Below are 10,327 nucleotides of genomic sequence, written 5' to 3' on the forward strand. Positions count from 1 at the left end.
AAACCACCATAATTTTTCTCCTATGCATTATGCATGTGCATTTGATTCCCCTTTCCACACATAACAAAACATCTGGAGAGTCTTAATTTCATTTTGACACTAAATAAAATACCTTGTTATTGAAGAAACAATCATTTTAGCATAAATTTGTACAATTAGTAATTTGGCTCCATTGCTACATATCTGCTAGGCACACATCTCAAACCGAAACATTCCACATAGATACATCGTTGATCTGACGCGAACCTGGCGAATCATTATTTATTATACTTTCCTTTTATCACCGCATGTTTATCAAAACACTACTTAAGTAATGACTCATAGTGATGCCTGAACAATCGTTTTATGTTAGTAATTGAATAATAAAGGAGTATGGTAACGTTTTATGTTGACATCACGCATGGCGATGATTGCAGAATTAATTTAAGTGCGCTAAAAAATGTTGACGAGGAAAGATTTACCAAAAGTTTCTTTTCATATGCTAAAAATACATTTTGTTGATGATACTCATAGACCCAAAGATTACATTTAAGGCTATTTGAATTAACAGGGTTCGTAGCGGTCCTTACAAGTGCTTATAAGTCCTTATATTTGAAAATAAAATATAAAGGCCCTTATAGGTGTTTACTTTTTCTTTAAAGCCCTTATTTTTTTGTTTTTAGTGCTTATTTTTTGCTTTTAGTGCTTTTTTTTTAATCCTTTGTTTTTAATGAACGCGAATTTTTTCCCCGTACCAAGGCCGAAACTAAATAAACAACTTTTCTTCCTTATATGCAACGTCAGATGGTGAATCATACTCCCAGAAATTGCTTCCCCCCTCCCTTCCTCTGCATTAACGTAACCTATAGTGCGAGCGAGAGTACAGACAGGTGAACGTCCTTCTATTGGTCAAAGAATTGCGAAAACGGTAGAAAATTCCGGTACATTCGGTATTCATTTCCTCCCACCCAAATACTATACACGTTTAAATTTCTATCAAGATTTTAATAATTTGCATTCTCGTTCCGCGTGGTCAGTTCATATTGGTGTTTACTATGATCGTTATGCTTATATTATGAGTATATGTATGAATATTTATAATAATATAGTTGCAGTAACTGCTGAAGTATAGATAAACTTCCAAAAACGGGTGTGTTTTTACACAGATTAGCTTTCTAAGGAATAATAGTCGGAATGGCTTAAATAAAAGGAAAGTAATCGAATAGTCAAAATAATTTAATTTTTTTTTGCCAATACATTGTACAGTACGGAGGTTGGGAGTTTTTCCGCAAAATCTCGTAATATTGAAGCAGCGGACTTTTTTTTTTGTCACTGCCCAATCTGGATTGAATAGGACTAAAAGTTTTTGCGGTCTACCCAACCTAAGCGAAGATTGATTCTCTTCCGGAAATTTAATACAGTGTGTTGAAAATTAGAATCGGAAACACCCCAGATTAGTAAGTCTCTTTCTGTTCCTTTATTTAGTTCTTTTTCTCCGAATACCGGCTGGTGTTGATTCCGATTGCGTAATTTCACATATGGAAGAATTACGCCGCACATATTGCGCAATAATGTTTGCGGTATTTTGCCTTGATAATCAATTTTGATGTTCAGTCTGAGATTTGTTTATGAACACTTAAAAGAGTTTAACTGTGCTTTCTAACCAGAATATTTCTCAGTTCCGTTGGTCTATTTTTATATGATGCACATATCGAAATGTCAAAATCATTTATTTAGCCTAAATTTAAATCTAAAGAACGCCTACAATCTCCGCCACTCCTCTTTTTCCAGTTACTATCCGGAATATTCGGCAATTTTCGAGTATGCGGGTTAGTTAATTTTTTCTATTAAAGGATGACTGAATGAAGCAATTTCCCGTCTTCTGATTTCAGAAATGTGCCTCTTTTTTACTTGAATTACTTTGCTTGGAATATATGTTAAAAGAAAACTGTTATGCAATGAAAATTTAGAAAATGTTCAGAATTTTGATTTAAGTTAAATTATTTAAATATTAATATGAGTGGAAAAATAAATTGTATTTATTATTAGGTACCAAACGAATACAATTAATATGTCTTATTATTATTTATTTTCTATATTTTGAACTCAAATTTCATCATTAACTCTTCTAATATAGTTTATTTCTGCATAGTTTTCTTTTCCTCTCATTGTAAACTAATTCTGTAAATTGAACTGTCATTTAAAATTTAAAAAAAAAACAAAAAAAAAGTTAATTGTTTTCCATGGTTGAGGTAATGCCCATTCTCTTAATAAATATTGCATTGCTCATATTTTAAATTACAAGTCTAATTTTTCTTGTAAGGTTATGCAGTTGTGTATAATGTAATTAGATAGGTGCTTATTTTTTCCTTAAAATGTGCTTAAAAAGTGCTTATATGTGCTTATTTTTTTAACTAAAATGTGGCTACGAATCCTGATTAAGAATAATTGATTTGTTATTCACATAAGCCCAGAACCAGTGCCAGGGCTCATATGGCTGCCGGAATCGCAGAATTTAGGACCCACAGAGACTGCATCAGGCAGTAAGATATCTAGCACCGGCCCTCAACAAGGCTTAAGTGTATGTGGAAATTTATTTATTCAGAACTCTGATAAGCATGTGCAAGAAATGGACATAAGTATAATAAATAACTAAACTAATACAATTCAGGCTTAATTATCTCAGTGTGCAATAGAAGCAAGATAAAATTTAACAGAACAACTTGTCATTAATCGCCAAGCTCATGATGAATAGTCAAATATGTATAGTGAAGGATAGCTAAATCTGATGATAATAGCCGCTAATTATAAAGGCTTTTGGATATCGCAAAACAAAGGTGAAATTTTCCAATTAATTGATTTTTCTAAAGAAATGTGGAGAAGCGGTAATAAATGAAGATGATATAAAAGAAGTTTTTGTATCATGAATGGTGAAATCTGTAGTATGGTTCTAGATCCAGAAAATAGCGCTGCCAATAGTAAAGAATGTGATAGAGAAGTTACTGAAAACGAGAAAATTTTGATTGACCAGTTAGTTGGAATTCTCGAAACAGCAGTTACAGATCTTCAACAATGTAACTAAACAAGAGATTATGTCTATCTACAGAATTAAAGAGAAAGTATTAGCACGAAAAACGAAGCAACTTAAAACAACTTGCATTGAAAGAAATGTTTAATAAGGTAAACAAATAAATATTAAGCCTTTTTTTTTTTTTTTTTTTTGTAAATTTTGATACCCTTTAGATCATAAATGCTTCATTATTTCATAAATCACAATTTTATATTTTTAATTTTTTAATTTCTGCATGCCATCTTACTAGATTTAAACTGATGATCTATTATTCGGAAAAATCTGGAATCGCCGAAGTCCCGATGAGTCTGGATTTCGTACTTTGTACTGTATTTGTTTGTATCAGCCAGAAACTTATAAATGACAACAATCAATCCTTTGAGCTTTCGAAAAGATATCTGGTAATAGCTTTCATTATTGAATTTAAAGCATTATGGAAATATAAAAATTAATTGTAAAAAATTTGTTAGTCAAAGTATTTAAAATTTTCCATTTTGTGTTTAGTTAAATTCTTGTGACCTTTTTTTCGCCCTAAATGGGAAGAAGATGATTGTAATTTATTAATTTTTTTTTACAATTAACAGTGAAAATTATTTAGTATTATTTTTAACATTAGAAACTATTTAAAATGAGATTTTTTATCCCCTTTTTCTTTTCATATGTGTAAATCAAAATCACTTTTTTGTTGCATAATTACATTATAAATATGTTTCAGAAAGCATATAGAACTTCTCTAGTTAAAAATGTTTTTTTTTTTTTTTTTTTTTTTTTACGTGTGTTGAAAATAATCTGATATTTAGGTATCTGCGAATTTAGCAAAATATTAAATTAAGGAAATATATGTTTGAGTTTTAGAGTGCAATTTACTATTACGTGGTTTTGAAGTTCACTGCCAGTTGCTATATTTCAATACAGCCAGTTCTAAAGAGAATATCCTATTGATGCTGCTGAGAATGCTTTAAAAAGTTTTTTTTTTTTTTTTTTTTCCAATTTATCAAAAAATTAAAATCAGATAGTGTAAAAACACATATCATATAAGAATCATTTAATTTGAAATTAATAAAATATTTGTAACAATTTATATAAAGTATTTACTTAAAATTGTTGTGATAGTGTTTACTTTTTAATTGTTCTCAATCTTCATAAACTCTTAAATATTACTGAATAGTTTGTTCCATTGAAAAGGGAATTTTACTGTATGTTAAAGAACTCAGTACTTTAACCAGAAAGTAATAACTTTTATCAAATAGTCATTATACTGAAATGTATTCTTAATTAATTCCTAATAAACAGTGTCATGAATCAGCATATCTGACCAACAAGTGTTACACATTGGAACCAATAAATTGCTTCATCACTCACAGACAAAAAAATTCTCGGTTCCTTTTCTTGTTCTTTTGTTTCTTTAATTATCTCCCCCATTACAGCAAAACTGCACTGGTATCCAGGGTTGATTTGGTTGGTTAGCAAAGGGAGAGGTGCCCCATGAAGTACTTTCTAAGGAAAACTGTCTCGTATTTATAGAGTCATTAGCTTCTTCCGAAGCAGCAGATGCGAAAAATGTACAATGCCCTCGCCAGAATTCGAATTCGCATCGTGTATGCTTTCAGTTACACCACGAAGGCATGCGAAAAGGAACGTAACAGATGGGGAAAACCATGAAAACGCTTATGTAGCCAGCCCGTTTGCCGGGTTTCAAACCCCCAGACTGAACTACCATTGCTCAGTGACATTAACACTCAGCCGTAGGTGCAGCTTAAGTTAAAATAATTCGAGGAAGTAAATTTAAACGAAGTGCAACAAAAATGTGTATAATTTAATAGGCCATACAAGGAAGTCATGTGGCTTCCACATTAGATTTTTTTCTTCTTGTTTTGTGCACTTCGGCCCAACTCGGTCTTGCATATGTAAATATCGGCTTGATCAAAGTTAAATAAATCTTTCTTTTTACACTGCAGCTGAGTTTAAATTTAAAAGGGTAAATGGACATTTGAGCAATATTTGCCTTCTTTATGATCATAGTTCTTGTGCTTTTTGAAAAGAAGCTGTTTGTCAAAAATAACTCTTAAATATGTACCTGAGAAGATGTTGGAACTTCCGCACCATTGATTCTGACGTCATTTTGTACAGTATAATTCTTTTTGTAAAGTCTGAAGAGAATAATATTCCATTTGGCAGGGTGTATATTTATTTTACTTAGGTGAAAATGAATGTGAGAAAATGCTGATCACTAAATTGAGTTAGTCTATGGCTTTCTGAGGAAATAATGATTTGGTGAGGATTACCATATAATCCGCGGCTTTCGCATTTAGCATCTCAGGCAGGTGGTTAATATGCAAATTTAAAAGCGTTGTCTCAGTAATTGACCCTTGGAGCACTCCTGGTGTAATTCTTTTCCAGTTCGATAAGCTATTTGCTACCCGACCTTAGAAAGTGCTGTTCTTTAGGTATGAGGAGATATGCGTAAGTTGGTAGCCAAATTAAATTCCTTCAGCTTGGTAAGGAAAGCGTCATGCCATGCGCGCGGTCAAATGCGTGCTTGAAATTAAGAAAGCATGTCATGGTAACAGTCTTTTTAACAAATGCAGCAGCGATGTGTTCCATGCCATGAAGTATTTGGTGTACGGTGCCGTATCCTCTTCTGAAGCCGTATTGAGTAGTACTAAGTGACTGTTTCCTCTTGGTGTCTGGACAGGCGAGTATACAGGATCCTTTCGAATAATTTGCCCATACTGAGAAGAAAGCTGACTGGTCTTATAAACGAAGCTGCTCCGGGTGAAGATTCTTTAAAACTTCAGGAAAGTAATAATAGTGGCATGTTTCCATTGTGATGGGAAGTAACCGGATCACTTGCAAATATTAATGACATTAGTAATTTATATAATATACTTTCAGGAAAGCTCTTTAAGTGTATGATTCTGATGAGATTATGGCCCTGTACTTTTCTAAGGTTAATTTTTTTAATGATATTTGTAATTTCATTTGAATAAGTTTGCGAGGTATAGTTGCATTCGAGGTAAGTGGTAATTTGTTGCAGGTTTGCATAGAAATTTTCAATCTGTTTTGAATGTTCTCTGTTAAACTTCGTGCTTGAATTGAAGATGGTTTCAAGTCCACCTGGCCATGAGGTTAACCATAGTAGGTAGAAAATGTCACTTTGGAGCCACAGGGCGTTAGGAGAGGGGGATCTACTGAGGGTTGCTACGTCATCAAACACGTGGCTTAACCCCGGACGTGCTGCATCCTGTTCGTGACGTCATCACGCATTATCACCTCGTATTATCTTGCTATTGCTACGTCACTTGGATTACCTTGCTATTGCTACATCAGCCACATGTTTCATCCTGTCTGTGTTGTAATCCAGTTTCATGCCGGCGCTTTTCTATTAACGAAAATCCGCCACGTGATTGCAACATGATAGAAGTTTCTAGTGCATTCTTTTTAGTTCAACAACGATCGCTAGAGGGCAGTAGTCTTACCCATAGCGCTTTCTGATTGGTTCTCGTGGCTCCTGAACAAGTTATTAACCATTATTTTTAATTGATTATTTTTATTTGATTATTTATATTTAATGAAAAAGGTTCATGTATCTATATGTAAATTTCATGTATTTGTCCATCTATGGCATGGGAAACATGGACGATAACACAAAACCGTGCTTTTATCTCCTGAATCCTATTATTTGACTATTATTTGATCGTATCTATCCTCTTTGTTCATCTGACTTTGCGGAAACAAGCATGAAACTGATGGATTGCACATAGGCAATTCTGTCCCAACTTGCTCAGACCTTTGTACATCCTTGATAATGAATGAATTCATAACTTTAAATTTATTTTGTTTCTATTTTAGGTTAAGATATTTTAAATTTCTCATTTCTTTATATTACAAACATAATTTACGTAATTTTCTTTTCTTCTCACCGTTAAATTAAATGTACTAATTTTCACACCATATTTTTTACATATAAACGTAATATTTTCGGTACTTTTCCGTTTTGCCGGGCAGGCGATAAATTCGCTAATAATGGTACAACTGGATGCCAAACGGATTATCCTCGCTGGTAACCTTTTACGTCTCATTTTTAAAACAATTCGTAGCCATTTCTTATCAGATTAATTGTTTCTTTCAATACGGGCATACAAACAATTACATAGAATTTTTACCCAGATAGTTCAATTTGATGCCCTAAGGCCATTCGCGGTATTTAAGTCAATTAGGATGCAATCACACCCCTCACTCGAAGGCGAAAATATAGAAAAGTCAAGGGTTAAATTCAACAATTCTAATGAGAATGCACTAACGAAGTAAAGCATTGCGGTTTTACATAATTTCCGAGTAAGCTATTCGTACGAATTGAAATAATTCTTGCATTTAAACTTGTGTTAGAAATTAAGATTTAACTTAAAATTAATGTAGATAATTACTGAGAGCATTAGATTTTTGTAGAGTAGCTTAACGTGAGATGAGATCGCTTGGGGTCACGTGATATAAACCGGCAAATCGGGATGTTGAACCATGAAAGCATAGTAAATTCTTAAATTAATGTCTTATTAAAAATGTATTGTCTTTCGTTATTGACTTTTTACAAAATTTTAAACGCTATTAAAATGTTTCTGCCCTCAAAATAAAAAAAAATTCTTAGAACTAACATTTGTTCACAATTTTTATGTGTATACTGTTTGTTGTCGCCAAAAAAGTCTGCTTCGCGAAATTTGCGCCGGCGAAACGGAAAAGTACCAGATTTTCTTCTTTTTCCACATTTTTAAGTTTTACGTTCTTTTCCCCTACGTTTAACTTGCAAAAATAATAGATTTTATAAAAGTAATACGTTTTCACAATTTTATTTATTTATTTATTTCTCTTTTTATTTTACAAAAGGTTTTTTGCCCTTCAGTTTAATCCTTCCTTTCCATGTTTTACATTTTTCACTTTATTTGTTTTACAAAAGCTGTACTTATTTTCATACGATTTTTTATTTATTTTTTACAAACTCGATCTTTTTTCCTATATTTTACTTCAAGAAGTAATTTTAAATTTTTCTTTTATATAAAAGTATTTTTTTAATTCTTAGAAGAATTTTCTTCTCTCATTTCTTTTTTCTTTCTTTTATTTTCCTCTTAAGGTTTTTCTTAATGTTTTAAACACTTATTGATGTTACACCTCCATTTCTCGAAGCCTAAAGTTACATATGTATTTCTCTGTCTATGAAATTTAAGCTGGAACTTACACGCATATAATTTCCGTCTAGAGGCTTTCATGGATAATATTTTCTGCAAATTTAAATCAATAGGTACGATGTTCCTTCCATATAGCTCACTTAGCATATTATATTTCTTCTTATTTTTTTTTACGCTACTAATACTTAAGATTTACAAAACTTTCTCTTCTAATGTATTACACCATACTACTAACACTTAACAGGTGATACTCCGAACTTTCTCTTCTAACGTATTATACTAACTTTTTGAAACACTCTACAAAAACGTCGCGGATTCTCTTTTACACATCTCCTTTTTGTTCAAAGGATTCACGAAATGTGTCAAACAAATGTAAATTTTTAACTTTCTATTTTCCATTTAGACATTTTGCCTTACATTTAACCTTTATCATGTTTTTAAAACATATCCCTGTTAATATTTCTGATTCTTTTTTTCCTAAAAATAAATACAGACTTATACGGAATTTTTAAAGATCTACTGACTTTGAATTAAACCTTCTAATTCAGAAAAAATAAATTTTCACAACATAAAATCTACTTGAACTAATATAGGGACATCTCTAGCCAGTTTAGTTCAAATACATACGAAAGAATATGAAATTTCTTATTATTGTCTACCCCAGTTTAATACGTACCAACAGCATTTATTCATTTCCTATTATTTTACATTACAGACATTTACATGAATATATTCAGAACACTCCTTTTAATGAGCAGGAGGTTTCAGATATATTACTAACACAGATTGACTCTTTGAAATATTTTACAAAAATATCTTGGATTTTCTTGTACACATTGTATTTAAATCACCGAACATACGTTAAATTTTGATTTCTATCATGGGAAAACTTCACCCGGATTCTTAATGTGATCCCACCAATTACCGCAGACCTTCATAAACACTGCTATATTTGAATTTAACACAGATATTGTTTTTTAACAAGCTACAGAATTTTTAACTACAGAGAAGAATATCCACATTGTAATGTAATAAATTCACTATAGAGCCATATTTGTGTAAAACATCTAAAAAGAAAGGATGTCTGGACATGAAATTAATGTTAAGTCACGGAAGTGAAACTTTGTCATCTTTTTCCCAACTTAGAATATAAAAATTTCTCAGCTAGAAATATATATATATATATATATATATATATATATATATATATATATATATATATATATTCATATATATATTCGATCATTACTTTTAACTTTATATTACAAGTTTCAAAGCTTTTTAATATATTCCTTCTAACCTAAGATATGCATTTCAAATTGACAAACACTGAACTCTTACAGCTTTTTGAGAATGATTTAAGTTATGATACATAGCAAATAAAATCCCACATAACAGGGAATATTGACATGAATTTAGAAATAATAATACAACGTAACTTCAATATATTCAATTTAACTCAAGATACGCATTTCAAACTGACATTACTTTACTTAGAGTTCTTACAGTTCTTTGAGTACATCTGATATTTAATTTTTCATAGATATGAGAAAAGTTTTGCATAACTACCATACAAAACATATTATATTCACATGAACTCCATATCATGGGCCAACGTTGGTAACTTAAATGAACCTTTAATACATTTTAGCATGAATTAATTTTAAAAAGAAAAATTCAAATGCAAGTATTCAAACAGAAATGCTTCACAAATTTACACATTAAGCAAACATTCAAGAGAATACTATATATCTAGAGATATTATTTACACTAGTTGGTAATGTAATTTATTAGAACAGCCGCAGGCGCATACGAGAGGTATGCAATATCCATGAAAAAACTTCCTACCAAGCCAAAGAGCAATAGTGAAATATAACATATAAGAAGGAAAAAAAAAAAAAAATGACTGAGTATGGAAAACATGAACAAGAAATGAATATTTTTCTGAAAATGTGCCGAATGGGATAAGTCAGGAGTAAGAACCTTAACGAGTTTCAGGAATAGGGCCTGAAAAATAATGAAGTATTTTTAATCTTATTTTTTGTCTATAATGCATTTATTTATACTAAAATATTCTGTTTGAAGACTATACTCTACA

This window comes from Stegodyphus dumicola, chromosome 3 (genome assembly GCF_044657685.1).
Source record: "Stegodyphus dumicola isolate Sdum_Otavi_A_Nest chromosome 3, ASM4465768v1".
NCBI lineage: Eukaryota > Metazoa > Arthropoda > Arachnida > Araneae > Eresidae > Stegodyphus > Stegodyphus dumicola.